Source organism: Pelodiscus sinensis, chromosome 1 (genome assembly GCF_049634645.1).
Source record: "Pelodiscus sinensis isolate JC-2024 chromosome 1, ASM4963464v1, whole genome shotgun sequence".
Classification (NCBI taxonomy): domain Eukaryota; kingdom Metazoa; phylum Chordata; order Testudines; family Trionychidae; genus Pelodiscus; species Pelodiscus sinensis.
The window spans coordinates 185,283,399-185,297,173 of NC_134711.1; the positions used below are offsets into that span (position 1 = coordinate 185,283,399).

Consider the following 13,775-nt stretch of genomic DNA (forward strand, 5'->3'; position numbering starts at 1 on the left):
GCTTCTCTTATGCTTATTCTGCAGATGGAGGCGGCTGTTTCTACCTTCTTATCACATACCTGAATGACCGACAGGATTCAAAGAGATTAACATTTCATTTGGGAACTAGAACATCCACATTTGGCAATAAACAAGAATTACCATGGAATTGCTAAGAGAAACTTTTTTTTCCACAATAATCCAATAATTCCTGAACTCCCAACTAAAATCTATTTCTCAAGCCCAGAGCCCCCTTATAACCATTTCATTATATTCAATCCTCTAACTACACAACAAGAAATATTTTTAGTCATAATGTTACAGGTAGTCAAAACAAAATACTCTCCCTCCAATATTTTTATCTGAATTTCCATCTGATTAGAGGCCGTTACAAGTTTCACCACCACCCACCCCAACCAACTCCCTGTAGCCGGAAATGTAAATATAACCTGACTGCAGAATTTCTGTCATTCATTGTCCCAGTTCTCCCACACAAAGATTGTTTTAGAAGGATAACACAAATAGAGTTGGGATCAGTGGATCCACAACTATTCTGATTCACTGGCCACTTTCCCTTCTTCAAAGGTCATATTGGTTTCAGATACACAACAGCGCTAAGCTATAGGGTGAGGTTTCTGGCCAGCAAGGTTCCATGCTGTGATTCAAATTTTGGCCCTAGTTGAAAACTGAGGTTGAAATTTAATCCAACTGAAAATCTACCTTTTGATTTCTGTGGCAGAAAGGGGATCTTGGCCCCCAGCTGCCAGTTGAAGTCCATGTTAGTCCATGACTTTTGTTGACAAAGATATTTCTGTCTCATCCTATTTCTGTCCCATACCACTGTGGCTCTTAACTATAACTCATCTATATGACTGCAGAATCTCACCATATTGTTTTCAGCTCTTTGCTATACCCTATCAACTGGAAATACTTTTATGAAAAACCAATTTGCTATGAAATTATTATTTCACTATAATTTTGTGCCACATAAGACACAATATTTCCCACATTCCCAGGAGCAAAGACAGTATGGTTATGTGAATGATAACCTACAGGCAAAATTAACAGAACAGTGTCCATTTTACTAACCTCTAGTCCCAAACCAACTATACACAACCACACACCACCTGACTTGGAATCTCATCAATTATCATTATAAAAAAAGCAGGAAATGAATGGCTCATGGTTTGAATCATCAATAATTTAAATAAAAAAGTCATAAAAATCATCCTTCTTCCTGCAGTGTAAATGAATGTGATTCTAAGTGTATAGTAAAGACAAAGTAATTGCCAGCAAATTAACTTCCAGGGAAGATGAAAAGGGAACTCTGTCTTGTCTTATTGTTGCATCATTTCCTACGAATGGAGTTTTGATTATCTCTTTTTAGAATCTAGTGTTAAATTCAATATATATGTGCTCATCTGGGGCAAGAGAAATGTAACATGAGCTGTAAGTGGTGTCCAAAATGTTTGCACAAAAATATATTGTAGCTAGATACACAATGATGGGCACTATATTCAAACTTCAGATAGACACTGAGTTTATAGCCTTTTCCTTAGCAATATCTCCAAAGAATATGTAAAATTTATGTTACCATACAAGAAAGGGATGAAGGTCTTTAATATGTCATTATTTTTCTAGTTTTTTTCAACAACAGACTACAAAAAATAACAAGTATCCACGTACTTTAGAGGCTAACAAAAATATATCTCTAAAGGTGCTACAGAACTATTCATTGGATTTTTTTAAGTTACAGACTAACCCAGCTACCCCTCTGAGACAAAAATATAAATTAGAGAACACATGCAATTCAAATTCTATGCTCAGATGTTCTGAAATAATATAATAATCCACCAAAAAGTATTACAGAAGAAGTTAGAATCTAAAACTATTAAATTTAAGTTTGATTCTGTCCTGAAATATCTAAGGGTATGTCTACACTAGCTCGTTAATTCGAGTTAGGTAGGCAAATCAGGCCATCAGAGTTGCAAATGAAGCCTGGAATTTAAATATCCTGGGATTTATTTGTATGTTCCCATCCGGCCGCCATTTTTAAATCCCCCTTAGTTCGAACGAACTGCCCACAGCTACACGCAGCAATTTAAAGTTAATCCAAACTAAGTCCTTAGTTCGGATTAACTCTTACTCCTCGTGAAATGAGGTGTAACAGTTAATCCAAACTAAGGACTTAGTCTGGATTAACTTTAAACTGCCGTGTTTAGCCGCGGGCAGTTCATTCGAACTAAGGGGGATATAAAAATGGCGGCCGGATGGGAACATGCAAATAAAACCCAGGATATTTAAATCCCAGGCTTCATTTGCAACTCCCGTTGCCTGATTTGCCTACCTAGCTCGAATTAATGAGCTAGTGTAGACATAACCTAAGTAAATAATCAGTAGCTTTTGGGGGGTAAGTATGATTCAGAGTCATCTTCTCCCCTCCACTCCACCTACATGGGGCAAACTTGTCCTTCTAACCAGGAGGAGCTGGACAGTACAAGCATACCTCCCGAGTCAATCCAATGGAGTCCAAACATAACACAAAACAATTTAGTTTTTAACACCTCTTCAGGTTCAGGGAGAAAGTGCAACATCTACAGGCAGAAAGCCCCTTTTAGCAATGTATTGCATTGCATTTCCATTGGCCCGCTGAGCCAAAATCAGAAATAAAATCCGCTTCTATACATATATGCAAGATACACAGTGTTGTGTAGGACTGAGCATTCAGTAGCTGAACTGCTCCTGTTAGGCTGTGATATAAATCCAATTCACCAGTAAATGCTAGAAGTTCAATTATATCCCTCCCATTGAAAATATATTTGTCTTGTATCTTTTTGCTATGTATTGGGTATTTGAAAGCTAACAAAATAATAATCTCTCATTCTGGTGAAATGTGTCTTATATCTGAGGTAAATATTTTAAAGTCTTGTTTTGAAGGTAAATATTTAAAATGGGGAGACATGGATCCCCAAAAGGATTAGCTAATTGTACACATTATTCTACAGTAGAAAAGAATTTGTGCATTCTTTATTCAATAGACCTCAAAAAGTTTACAATGTGCTAAGTTTGGATACAGAAAGTGCAGTGACCTTGGTCCTCTCTGTTCATTGCTCTTAGGCTGTGTCTAGACTGGCCAGTTTTTCCGGAAAATCAGCCACTTTTCCGGAAAAACTTGCCAGCTGTCTATACTGGCCACTTGAATTTCCACAAAAGCACTGACTTCCTACTGTAAGAAATCAGTGCTTTTTGCGGAAATACTATGCTGCTCCCATTCGGGCAAAAGTCCCTTTTGCGCAAAGCTTTTGCGCAAAAGGGCCAGTGTAGACAGTTCAGATTTGTTTTCCGCAAAAAAGCCCCGATCGCCATTTTCGCGATCGGGGCTTTTTTGCGGAAAACAAATCTGAACTGTCTACACTGGCCCTTTTGCGCAAAAAGTGCTTTTGCGGAAAAGCGTCCATGCCAATCTAGACGCTTTTTTCCAAAAATGCTTTTAATGGAAAACTTTTCCGTTAAAAGCATTTCCAGAAAATCATGCCAGTTTAGATGTAGCCTCACTGTATATTGAGTTTTACAACAGTAAAATTCCACTGGCTTAGGTTGTGTTATCCCAGTTACCCACTGTCAATAGCAGTAGATTGACATTAGATTGTATTGCCAACAAACATGGCTGTCATTTTGTACTGATAGCCCAATTCAAGTCCTACCAATGGAGACAGTTTCCATCAATTTAAGTGGGAGTTAGTTTGGGCCCTTTTACCTGGGTGCAGCAATGTGGAGAAAGAGCTGAGTAAACTCCTGAGTACAATTTGAACTGAGAATCACCTGAGTGCTTTTTGGTTTTAAAGTAAGCACCCTGGAAACAACAAAAATTGTGTTTTAGCACTATCTCTTGCCAGCTTCATTAATATTCCAAGGCTGGGTCCAATATACTTCATATGTACACTTATCAGCTGTCGACTCCCCTTTTTACTCTGGGGGTCCCATGAGTGTCAAGAACAACTGTATCACTTGAAAAATCTGCTGGAATTATTAATAAAGATAAAAATATATTTGTCCAATCTCTAAGTGGTCACACAGCTGTTAAGAACATTTTCAATTAAATATAATTTCACTGAAATATGCAGTTTCATCAAATCCAAAACACTTACGGTGCGTCTACGCAGCACCATTTTGTGTTATGCAAATTGTGTATTTTATTTTGATTGAACTTTGAAATGGCATACTTTGAAATTTGCTGCTGCTACACAGCACCAAATTTCAAAATAACACTCTATTCTGAGACAGCCCTTAACCCTTGTGGAACGAGGAATACAGGGATGTGAAATAGCATGTCTGCTGTTTTGAGACTTATCTTGAAATAGTAGGCACGTTCAAAAGATGTGGGCTAGCTATTTCGGAATACTTATGGTATCACAAAATAGCCCCATTGTGGAGACGTACTCTTTGTGAGAAAATATTGGTTTGGAGAAAGATTTCACTGAGAAGGTTTCTGAAACCAAGAGCTCTGTGTTCTTATGTGACCAGAGACACAGACCTGAATTAAAAAATTGAGCTTTTCGATTTAAAATCAGCCATTTTGACAAAATTCCACTTCATTAATTCTAAACATTTTTTTTCCATTGTAAAGCAGAACAAAAACAAATTTCAAAACCTTGTGACAAAATTGTGACAAAACAGAATTGTCATCCTCCAGCCAGCTCTTCCCAAGGTGCTGATCAGAGACAGTCAGTGGAATACTTTTATTAGTGTTGCATGATTTTTGTCAGGTGACACTTGTTTTCAGTGAAAAATGCAATGTTGCCAACACCAAAATATTATGCAAATTTGTGTCAATTTCGCCAAATTGTTTCAGTTAAAAAAAACTGGGGAAAAAAACATTTTGTTTTGACATGTTCTAAATTCAGTGTGTCAGTTTTTCAGTTCAAAATAACTTCTGTTTCTAAAATGTCCTTTAATCTTATTTTTAAATCAAGGCTATAAAATGGTCAAAAACAATACAAACTTTTCAGCTTGTCAGAATGGAACCTTTTGCTTAGCCTAGAATGATTTTTCTTTTCCTTTTCAATTTGCTGAAAATGTTTTTAAAAAATCTTTTTGATTCAGCTTTTAATTTTGTGTTATTTTTTTTCAAGATTGCCAACAAAATGAAAAATCCCTCATTTGCCCAGCTCTAGTTTTTAGTTCTTTACACGTGTTGATGTTGCATTTGTGTGTTTGTGTGAATTAGAATATTCTATTTGTAGTTTGTGATTTTTGCTTGCAGCTATTTGTTGTTATATTGCTTTGGGGCTGCTAGAGTGGAAAAAGACACCACAGCAAGAGCATAGTCAATGTGTAGAGAAGCTCATTTTAAGGTTTCACCGCCTCTCCTTTTCCCCACAAACAGGGAGTCTAGTATAGGAGGCATTCTTGTTGGTGATTTATACTGCACATGTGCTTTGATAGGCTCTTCATATTTCCATTGAGGCCATTTGCTGTCTCTGCTATGATCACTGACCATACATTTAATCCATTTTTATTTTTATTATTGCTTTTGGGTATGTCTACACTACCCCGCTAGTTCGAACTAGCGGGGTAGTGTAGACATACCCTTTGTGTTACAATGATGAATACTCCTCCGAGTCACCAGAGAGTAAATAGGCTATAGTATATGTTGTCAGTTTAGTCGTCATTATATTTTATTTTTCATAAATAAGTATATTTCTTCATGTATAGTGATGTGTTTCTTCTATTTAAGTTTGTACTTTTCTATACAAAGTTGAATACACTGTTAGTTTATTAAGTTTACACCAGAAATGCGAATTGCTTCACTGAGTATAATGGCCATACAACACTGCTCTGTAAAACACATAGGCACCAATTCAAGAAAGTATCCCTATTTAGCAAAGCACACAAGTATGTACTTGACTTTAACATTTGTGTTAGCCCCATTGACTTTGATATGAGAGGACCATAAAAATGTGAGATGCCAAACTAGGGATAGTGGGAGATTAGCAAACATTTTAATTGTTACCTTTTATGTCAGTCAACATTTTCCTTTCAGATGGACATTGGCAACTTGAAATATAGTCCATCACAAAAGATGTTAAGATGTTTCAGGAATTCCTATTCTTATGGTTTTGCCATCGGAAATTTTTTTAACATTTTTTCTCTTTCAAGTTGCTATGTGAAAGACCAGCACAAACAAAAGGGGCAGTTGACTGACTGACTGAATATATAAGGGACACAGCAAAGCAGACAAAACACTGTCAAATATACAATATGAACATACAGGAAAATAGAAGAGGTTTCCCTCTAATTCCTTTATTTGTTATAGTTGGTGATACTTGAAATAAAAAATGTTGAAGTGGAGGTGTGATTTTTAAGCTGACAGCCTCTCTTTTAAATTGTGTATATTATGGATCATTGTAACATAAAATGATTATACCATATTATATATCAACTAGTTTAATAGTAATGGCTACAACATTTTAAAGTATTCAAAGCACAGCCTCAATATATCTTTAAAACTAAAATGCATTAAGGGGTATTAATAAAAACACTTTTATTGTATATGAGATACCAGTATTGCTTCAGAGTATGCATCTCAGATGTTCATACATGATGCACACAATTGATCAGACATAGGGTGCATGAAGACAGACACAGGGATGGATCTGAATGGCAGACTGCAACTGGGAGGGGGGTCTGTTCACTCTAACTAGCAAACTTGTCCAGTGCTGGATTACAGATATCCTAGCATACAACCCATAATTCAGGGTAGACTCTCCTGGTATACCCTTAGGATTCATCTCACTTTTCTGAAACATCTTACCCTCTCCAACCCTACAGTGAGCAGGAGAGTGGGGGAGACAGAGGGCAAGGAAAGGGGAACTTAGTCTTTAAAAACATCCGCTCTCCCCTTCTCCAGGTATCTTTCTGTTCTGGGTTCACAAGAGAGTCTGGCTACAAGTTACAATGAACTCAGCATTCTTAAAAATTAATATAAGTGCTTTTTAAATCCTATGATTCTTTAACCAAACTATCACACAGTGCCACAAGGAAGGAAAACAACCCAGCAGGCTTCTGCCAATTTGGAAAAAAAATTCTTCCTGGCCCCCTAAAACAGGCACTCGATTGGGTTCCCATCATCCAATAACAATGCAGCTCCTACAAAGACAGAGGGTGGAACAGCAGAGTGGGATATTCTGGCTGGCATAAGTAAGAGCAGCACTATGGCTGCTCTGACTTGTGCCAAGAACCAAACCAGAATTGAGAGAAAAATAAGAGCTTAGAGCTACAAGTTTGTCACAGCTAAGAACAAAGCTTCTTTTCTCCTGACTCCCAGACCAGTGCTCTATTCCCTGGATAACAAGAGGGTGGGCAGAATAAAAAGAAGATAGAAATAAAGATGTATCAATAATAATTAGCAGCCTAACCAACAGCTTTCTAATTCTTAAGCCTATAGTAACTCTTATAACCAATCCCATGCAATTGTTTCTTTTTCCTTTTTGATAAATTCTTGATACTCAAGTTCTCGTGAAAATAGGCCAGTTTATATTGTGTGCTCTAGGAACGAGAAGAAGCTATTCTCTGTTTAAATTCTCAGCTATGTCATAGGTTGCACATGTGTGTTTCTGTGATTTGTGAAAAGTCCTTAAACATAAGCAGACTCCCCATCTCTTCTAGCCAATGTTTAATGGCCATCTTGCCTTGTTTTATTCTCCCCTGGGAGTACATTGCCTTGAGCAAATCCCTTGAAGCTTATTGACTTCATATTTTCATTGTTTCCTTGTCAAGGTTTTGCTAAGGAAAACTTTTCTCTGACAATGACTGCATCTTCCTAAAAGCTTCTGATTCCTTCTGTTTGAAGCATTGGATCCATCATCATATTTTTCTGCCGTAATTGCCTTGGGCCAATTTCTTCTAAAAGAATTAAAAATGCAAATCTAATATCATAATTGGGTAATAGGATAAGCTTGGCAGCTCAATCAATACTATCTTCCACTGTCAATAATAAGGCTATGATGCATGTTTGTCAGAACTGACCAATCTCACTTTATCACTGGCACTGTGGTCCTTCCACATCTATAAGCTGTGACATTTTATTAGTATCCTGCTATCAATCAACCCTAATTTTTGGATCATAGAAATTCATGTTGTCATCTTGAAGCCTGGCGGCGTCAGGGTTGCTCTCCGAGCCAGGCGGCAGAGCCTTGCAGTCTTAGCCTTCTCAGAGACTCCTCAGTTCAGTCTGATGGGGGGTAGGGACTGACAATAGCACACTTGGGTGTCTTCATTTTCTAGCCACAAATGACTGGGGTTAGCAGCAAAGGACGTGGCTCGTAACCACTGTGGAAAGAGAAATCTGTAGATCAATAAGGGAATGCCCACTGGTATTTGTTCTGTGGTGCCTATTTCTAAAATAGTGGGGGAGGAATAGAAAACTTCATCCCCTGTGCTGATCCCACAAAACCTGTTTCAGGCAGTTTTTTATACTATTTAATAGTGCAGCCTTAGTTCTGTGTAATTAAATGTCACAAAGATGGCTTGGTGTTAAAGCAGTTAACAACTAACATACTAGCACACATCATTTGCTACTGCACAGTGATAATCACAGTTAGGCTGTGTCTAGACTGCATCCCTTTTTCGTAAAAGGGATGCAAATTAGACACATCGCAATTGCAAATGAAACGGGGATTTAAATCCTCCCCGCTTCATTTGCATAAACATGGCTGCCGCTTTTTTCCGGCTCGGAGCTTTGCTGGAAAAAAGCACCAGTCTAGACGCGGATCTTTTGGAAGAGAAAGCCTTTTCTGAAAGATCCCTTATTCCTTATTTTAAGAGGGATAAGGGATCTTTCGGAAAAGGCTTTATCTTCCAAAAGATCCGCGTCTAGACTGGCACTTTTTTCCGGCAAAGCTCCGAGCCGGAAAAAAGCGGCAGCCATGTTTATGCAAATGAAGCGGGGAGGATTTAAATCCCCGTTTCATTTGCAATTGCGATGTGTCTAATTTGCATCCCTTTTACGGAAAAGGGATGCAGTCTAGACACAGCCTTACTGAAAAAGAGAAGCTCTCTCCGTGATGAAAATCCACAGTACTACTAAATACACGTAGGGTGTGTCTAGACCACAGGGTTTTTTCAAATGAAGTGGCCTTTTTTAAAAAAAACTTCCCCTGCATCTAGACTGCTGCCACTTTCTTTCAAAAGTAAATCGAAAGAATGCAGCAGTTTTTTCAACTGTGGAAAACCTCATTTTACGAGGAAAAACGCCTTTTTTCAAACATACTCTTTTGAAAAAAAGGCGCTATGTAAGGCACACTGCTTTTTTGAAAGAGAGCATCCAGACTGCTTTTTTGAAAGTACTGGTTGTAGTCTAGATGCTCTTTTTTGAAAGAGGCTTGCAGTCTAGACGTAGCCGTACTTCTTTGTTTTGGCGTATTTTCAAATGCTACCTTTCCAGAAGACACACCGACTTTGAATCGGCACTCATTTACACTAGAGAGATGAGGTGGATGAAGTAATATCTTTTATTGGGCCAACTTTTGTGGGTGAGAGTGAGAAGCTGATTTATACTTATAGCAAGAAGGGGGTCTCTGGACTCTCAGGGTATGTCTAAATAGTTAATTCAAAACAAGATATTTCAAAATAACGCGCCTACACACAAAATTCATTTCAAAATAGTGTTTTGCTATTTCGAAATAGCACGTCCACACTGATTGGATGCTGAATTGCATTTAAGGCCAGCTGAAACTGGTTCCAGCAGGGTATCAGGTCAGTAGTTACTTAGCCTCAGGCAGCAGCCACACAATCTGAGGCCTGTGCTTAAAGGGATCCCCCCTGGACAGCCAGTTCTCAGCTTTCCCTGCTTGCTTGCCTACCTTGCTGAGGGACAGCAAAGCATTTTTGTCTCTGTTTCTTTGGTTGCCTTGATTTGGAACACCACAGCACTCGGCACCATAGAGCCAGAGCTGCCCCTGGGCACTCTGGTGCTCATTTTGGATGTCTTGCTGCAAGCCTGGCAGCAATTGCCGGAGACTGCCTGGCAGCATTTGGAGCAGCCCAAACCCTAGGCCCTCTTCCAGATCCTCCTGGGGGACGAGGGGAGCAGCAGCAGTGCCTGGATGCCAGCGTACCCCACCACATCTGGCATCTGCACACAGCAGCGACTGGTGGGACCACATCATCCTGGAACACTAGGAAGACCAACAGTGGACCCAGAACTTCAGGATGAAGAAGGACACTTTCCTCGAGCTCTGTGAGTGGCTCACCCCTGCTTTGCAGTGACGAGACACGCACATGAGGCCCACCATTCCCCTACACAAGCGTGTGGCCATTTCCCTCTGGAATCTCTCCACGCCAGATAGCTACCGATCCATGGCGAACCAGTTCAGCATGGGGAGATCCACCGTCAGAGCAGTGCTCATGCAGGTAAGGCAGTCTCCAGCCACTGTGCCTCCCTGGAGGGTTTGTTCTGTCCCAGCCAGACTATTCACTGCCCGTGGTGGCCAGGATTGCAGGGGGGGGGGTTGCTTCTGGGAGGGGGTACAGGGCAGTAGCGGGGAAGGAGCACTGTCAACCATCCTGGCACCCCAGTGACTCTCGGTGGTTTTGTGTGTCCCTCTGCAGGTGGTCAAGGCCATCAATAGCATGCTTCTCCGCAGAGTCATCCACCTCACTGATATGGACGAGGTCATCAAGGGCTTTGGCACCCTGGGCTTCCCCAACTGCAGGGGGGGCAATCGACAGGACACACACATCCCCATCCATGTCGCGGAACTCCAGTCCTCCCTGTACATAAACCGGAAGGGATACTTCTCGGTCATCCTGCAGGCTGTGTCTGACCACCAGGGCTGCTTCCTGGACATTAACATGGGCTGGTCTGGAAAGGCACATGACACGCGGGTTTACCGCAACTCCTCCGTGTTCCAGAGGCTGCACACTGGAACTTTCTTCCCCAGCCACCACATCAAGGTCGGGAATGTGGACATGCCTGTCTGCCTGGTGGGGGATGCGGCCTACCTACTGCAGCCCTGGCTCATAAAGCACTAAACGGGACACCTCAACCCCTCCCGGCAGGCCTTTAATGCCAGGCTCAGCAGGGCCCGCATTGTGGTGGAGGGGGCCTTCAGCTGGCTGAAAGCCGATTTAGATGCCTCCTGACCCACCTGGACCTCTCCAAGAAGAATATTCCATACATGGTGGTGGCATGCTGTGTGCTGCACAATTTGTGCAAAAGGAAGGGGGAGGCTTTCCTGCCAGCCTGGACGGCAGAGGCCGACCACTTGGCTGTCCTCTACGTGCAGCCCCGCATCGCTGCCAGCCAGAGGCCCATCGGGGGGCTGTCCATATCTGGGAGGCCCTGCAGGAGAGCTTCTACCCAGGAGGAGGACTGAAGTCTCCCTGGCGTGCCCCACTGGGGCCTTGTGCCTTATTCCACCCTCACGTCCTTCCTCTTTCCTCTCCCTAACCCCTCTTCCAGATGTACAATAAAAACATGTGTGTTGCCAAAAACAGACTCTCTTTATTGACCATAACTAGGGTGAGGGGGGAATGAGGGTGAGAGAGGGGCGGGCTAAACCTGGGAGGAGGAAGCTGGAAGGGGGAGGCAAGGGAAGGAAGGGGGGAGAAGCTCAGGGTTGAGGGTCTTGCTGGTCCACCTATCTCCCAGCACTGTGGGTGTGGAGGCCTCGGCGTCCCCGGGGCGGGGGGAGCGGGTATGGAGGGTGGGGCGGGGGGGAGGAAGAGGCAGGAGGTGGAGCAGGAGTGGGAGGAGGAGCGGTAGATGGGGTGGCAGCAGGGGCTGGAGCAGCAGGAGGCACCAATCTCTGCTCCAGGGTTTGCAGGTGGTCTCCCGCCGCAGCTGCAGGTCTTCATGCACCCAGTGCTCCAGGATATGGACCTGCCTTTGCAGGAGCCCCAGGTGATGCTGCTGGTACTCCTCCTGGTTCTGGGTGAGCCTGTTGGCCCGGGTGTGGGTGGATGTTCTAGGTGGGGTGGTGCGCCCTGAACTCGCAGCTGGTGAGGCTGTGGAGAAAGAAGAGAAGTGGTCAGTTCTCTCTGGGGACACAGTGGGTGAAGCCCAGCCCCCCTCTGCAAGGTGTGGACGGCAGGTCTCCACACCATCAGAGCCGATGTGCTTGCACACAGGCCATGTTTGGCATGTCCTGCTATCCCCGGGAGTGTGAACTGGCCCGGGACTGCACCCATGCCCCTGTGCTGTATATAGTGTGAGGATGAGGAGGGAGGGAAGATGTGCCCTGCCTCTGCATAGAGGAGGCTTGTGGAGGGAGGGTATTGTGCAGTGTCCCTCCCCGGGGTCAGGAGCATGTCATGGGCCTTCATAGATACACGCGTGTGAGTAACAGGCCAGGGACCCTGTGTGGAAGCCAGCGGGGGCCACGTGCCCAGGGTGGCACGGCACATGCACAGGTTGCTGTGTGCTCCGTGGTCAGCAAGGCCCACACGCGCAGTCCCTGGTGTCCCTCTCTGCCCCCGCTCCCCGCCCCGCATAAGGGACAGTGATGGTACTCACATGTCGAGGCCTCCCCGGCCTTGGATGACACCAGTGACATGGCTGCAGTGAGGCCTCGGAGGTCCTGGGTGAGTGCCACACTCCCTCCAGGTTCCTGCAACTCCTGGCCATAGTCCTCCTTCTTTTCCTCCTCCTCCTCCATGCCCTGCTCAGAGCCCTCTGCCCCAGGGTCGATGTGGTCCGGGGCATCATAACAGGGGCAGAGGTCTGGGTCAGCCCCTGGTTGGGAGCTGCCCCCTGTGGCCCTGGCATAGGCCTGCCACAGCTCTTTGATTTTCATGTGCACCTGCTCCTGGATGTGCACGTGGCCTTTGGTGTCCAGGCTGTCAGCCATCCACCTGTATACGGCCACGATCCTGTGTGTCTAGTGTAGAGATCATGTACATTGGAGGCCTCCCCCCAAACCTCAATCAGATCCATGATCTCTGCATTGGACCAGGAAGACATCCACCTTTTGCAGCCGCTGGCAGGCTCCTGGGAGCTGCCAGCCTGCTCCTGGGGAGCAGTGGAGGTCTGGGTGCCAGTGGGTTGCTGGTTTATGCTGGGCCAGGGGCAGTGACTGCTGGCTCTATGCTGGCAGGCTTGCAGCTAGCACAGACACTGTGCCCAGAGTCTACCTCTTTAAGGGCTCCAGGGCTGGAGCAGAGCAGAAGAGTTTTCCTGGTTTGGCCCAGAGTGGCCACCAGGGCACCCTGGGAAGGACTGGAGGCCCCCTATTTCGAAATAAGAGTCTACACAGCACTTATTTCAATTTAGCTATTTCGAATTTGCCATTATTCCTCGTGGAATGAGGTTTACCAAATTCAAAATAAGCGCTCTGCTATTTTGATTTAATTTGAAATAGCGGTTTGGCTGTGTAGACGCTAGTAAAGTTATTTCGAAATAACTTCGTTGTGTAGACATACCCATAGTGGTGTAAATCAGAGTATCCACTGAAAATAATGGCTAGAAAGACAACAAGAATAACAAAGTTCTACAGAAGGAGCATACAATAATTCAGACAGGGAATAACACTATCTGATTCCCCTATTGACTGGAGATGGCATGCTCAAAACACCCTTCACCTTAAGTAGTCTGCATATAGAGATAGACAGATATCATTATATAGTAACTAAATGCAGGAACCAAAAGCAAAAAGCACAAATATGAATGATTTACATGATCTAAAGCCTTCTCCCGATCAAGGGAAATCAGTCTAGTATGCAAATCAAACATTTCTGAGGCTGAAACCACGTGCCACACTAGGAAACGTTATCAAGAGTTGATCTATTGAGGATGC

At 43.3% G+C, this 13,775-nt stretch overlaps 1 long non-coding RNA gene across 10 annotated transcripts in view; it reads right to left on the reverse strand.

Annotated features, from left to right (window-relative positions):
* Window positions 1–10,807: 10,807 nt before the first annotated feature.
* LOC106732223 (uncharacterized) overlaps window positions 10,808–13,775 on the reverse strand; it is a 44,769-nt gene continuing 41,801 nt past the window's right edge. For 4 of the 10 annotated variants that reach the window (XR_012898067.1, XR_012898065.1, XR_012898070.1 and 1 more), the window contains exon 8: window positions 10,808–11,988. This is a non-coding gene — a long non-coding RNA (uncharacterized LOC106732223). The remainder of the gene's footprint in view (window positions 11,989–13,775) is intronic. The other 6 variants (XR_012898073.1, XR_012898071.1, XR_012898069.1 and 3 more) reach the window with 2 other exon arrangements.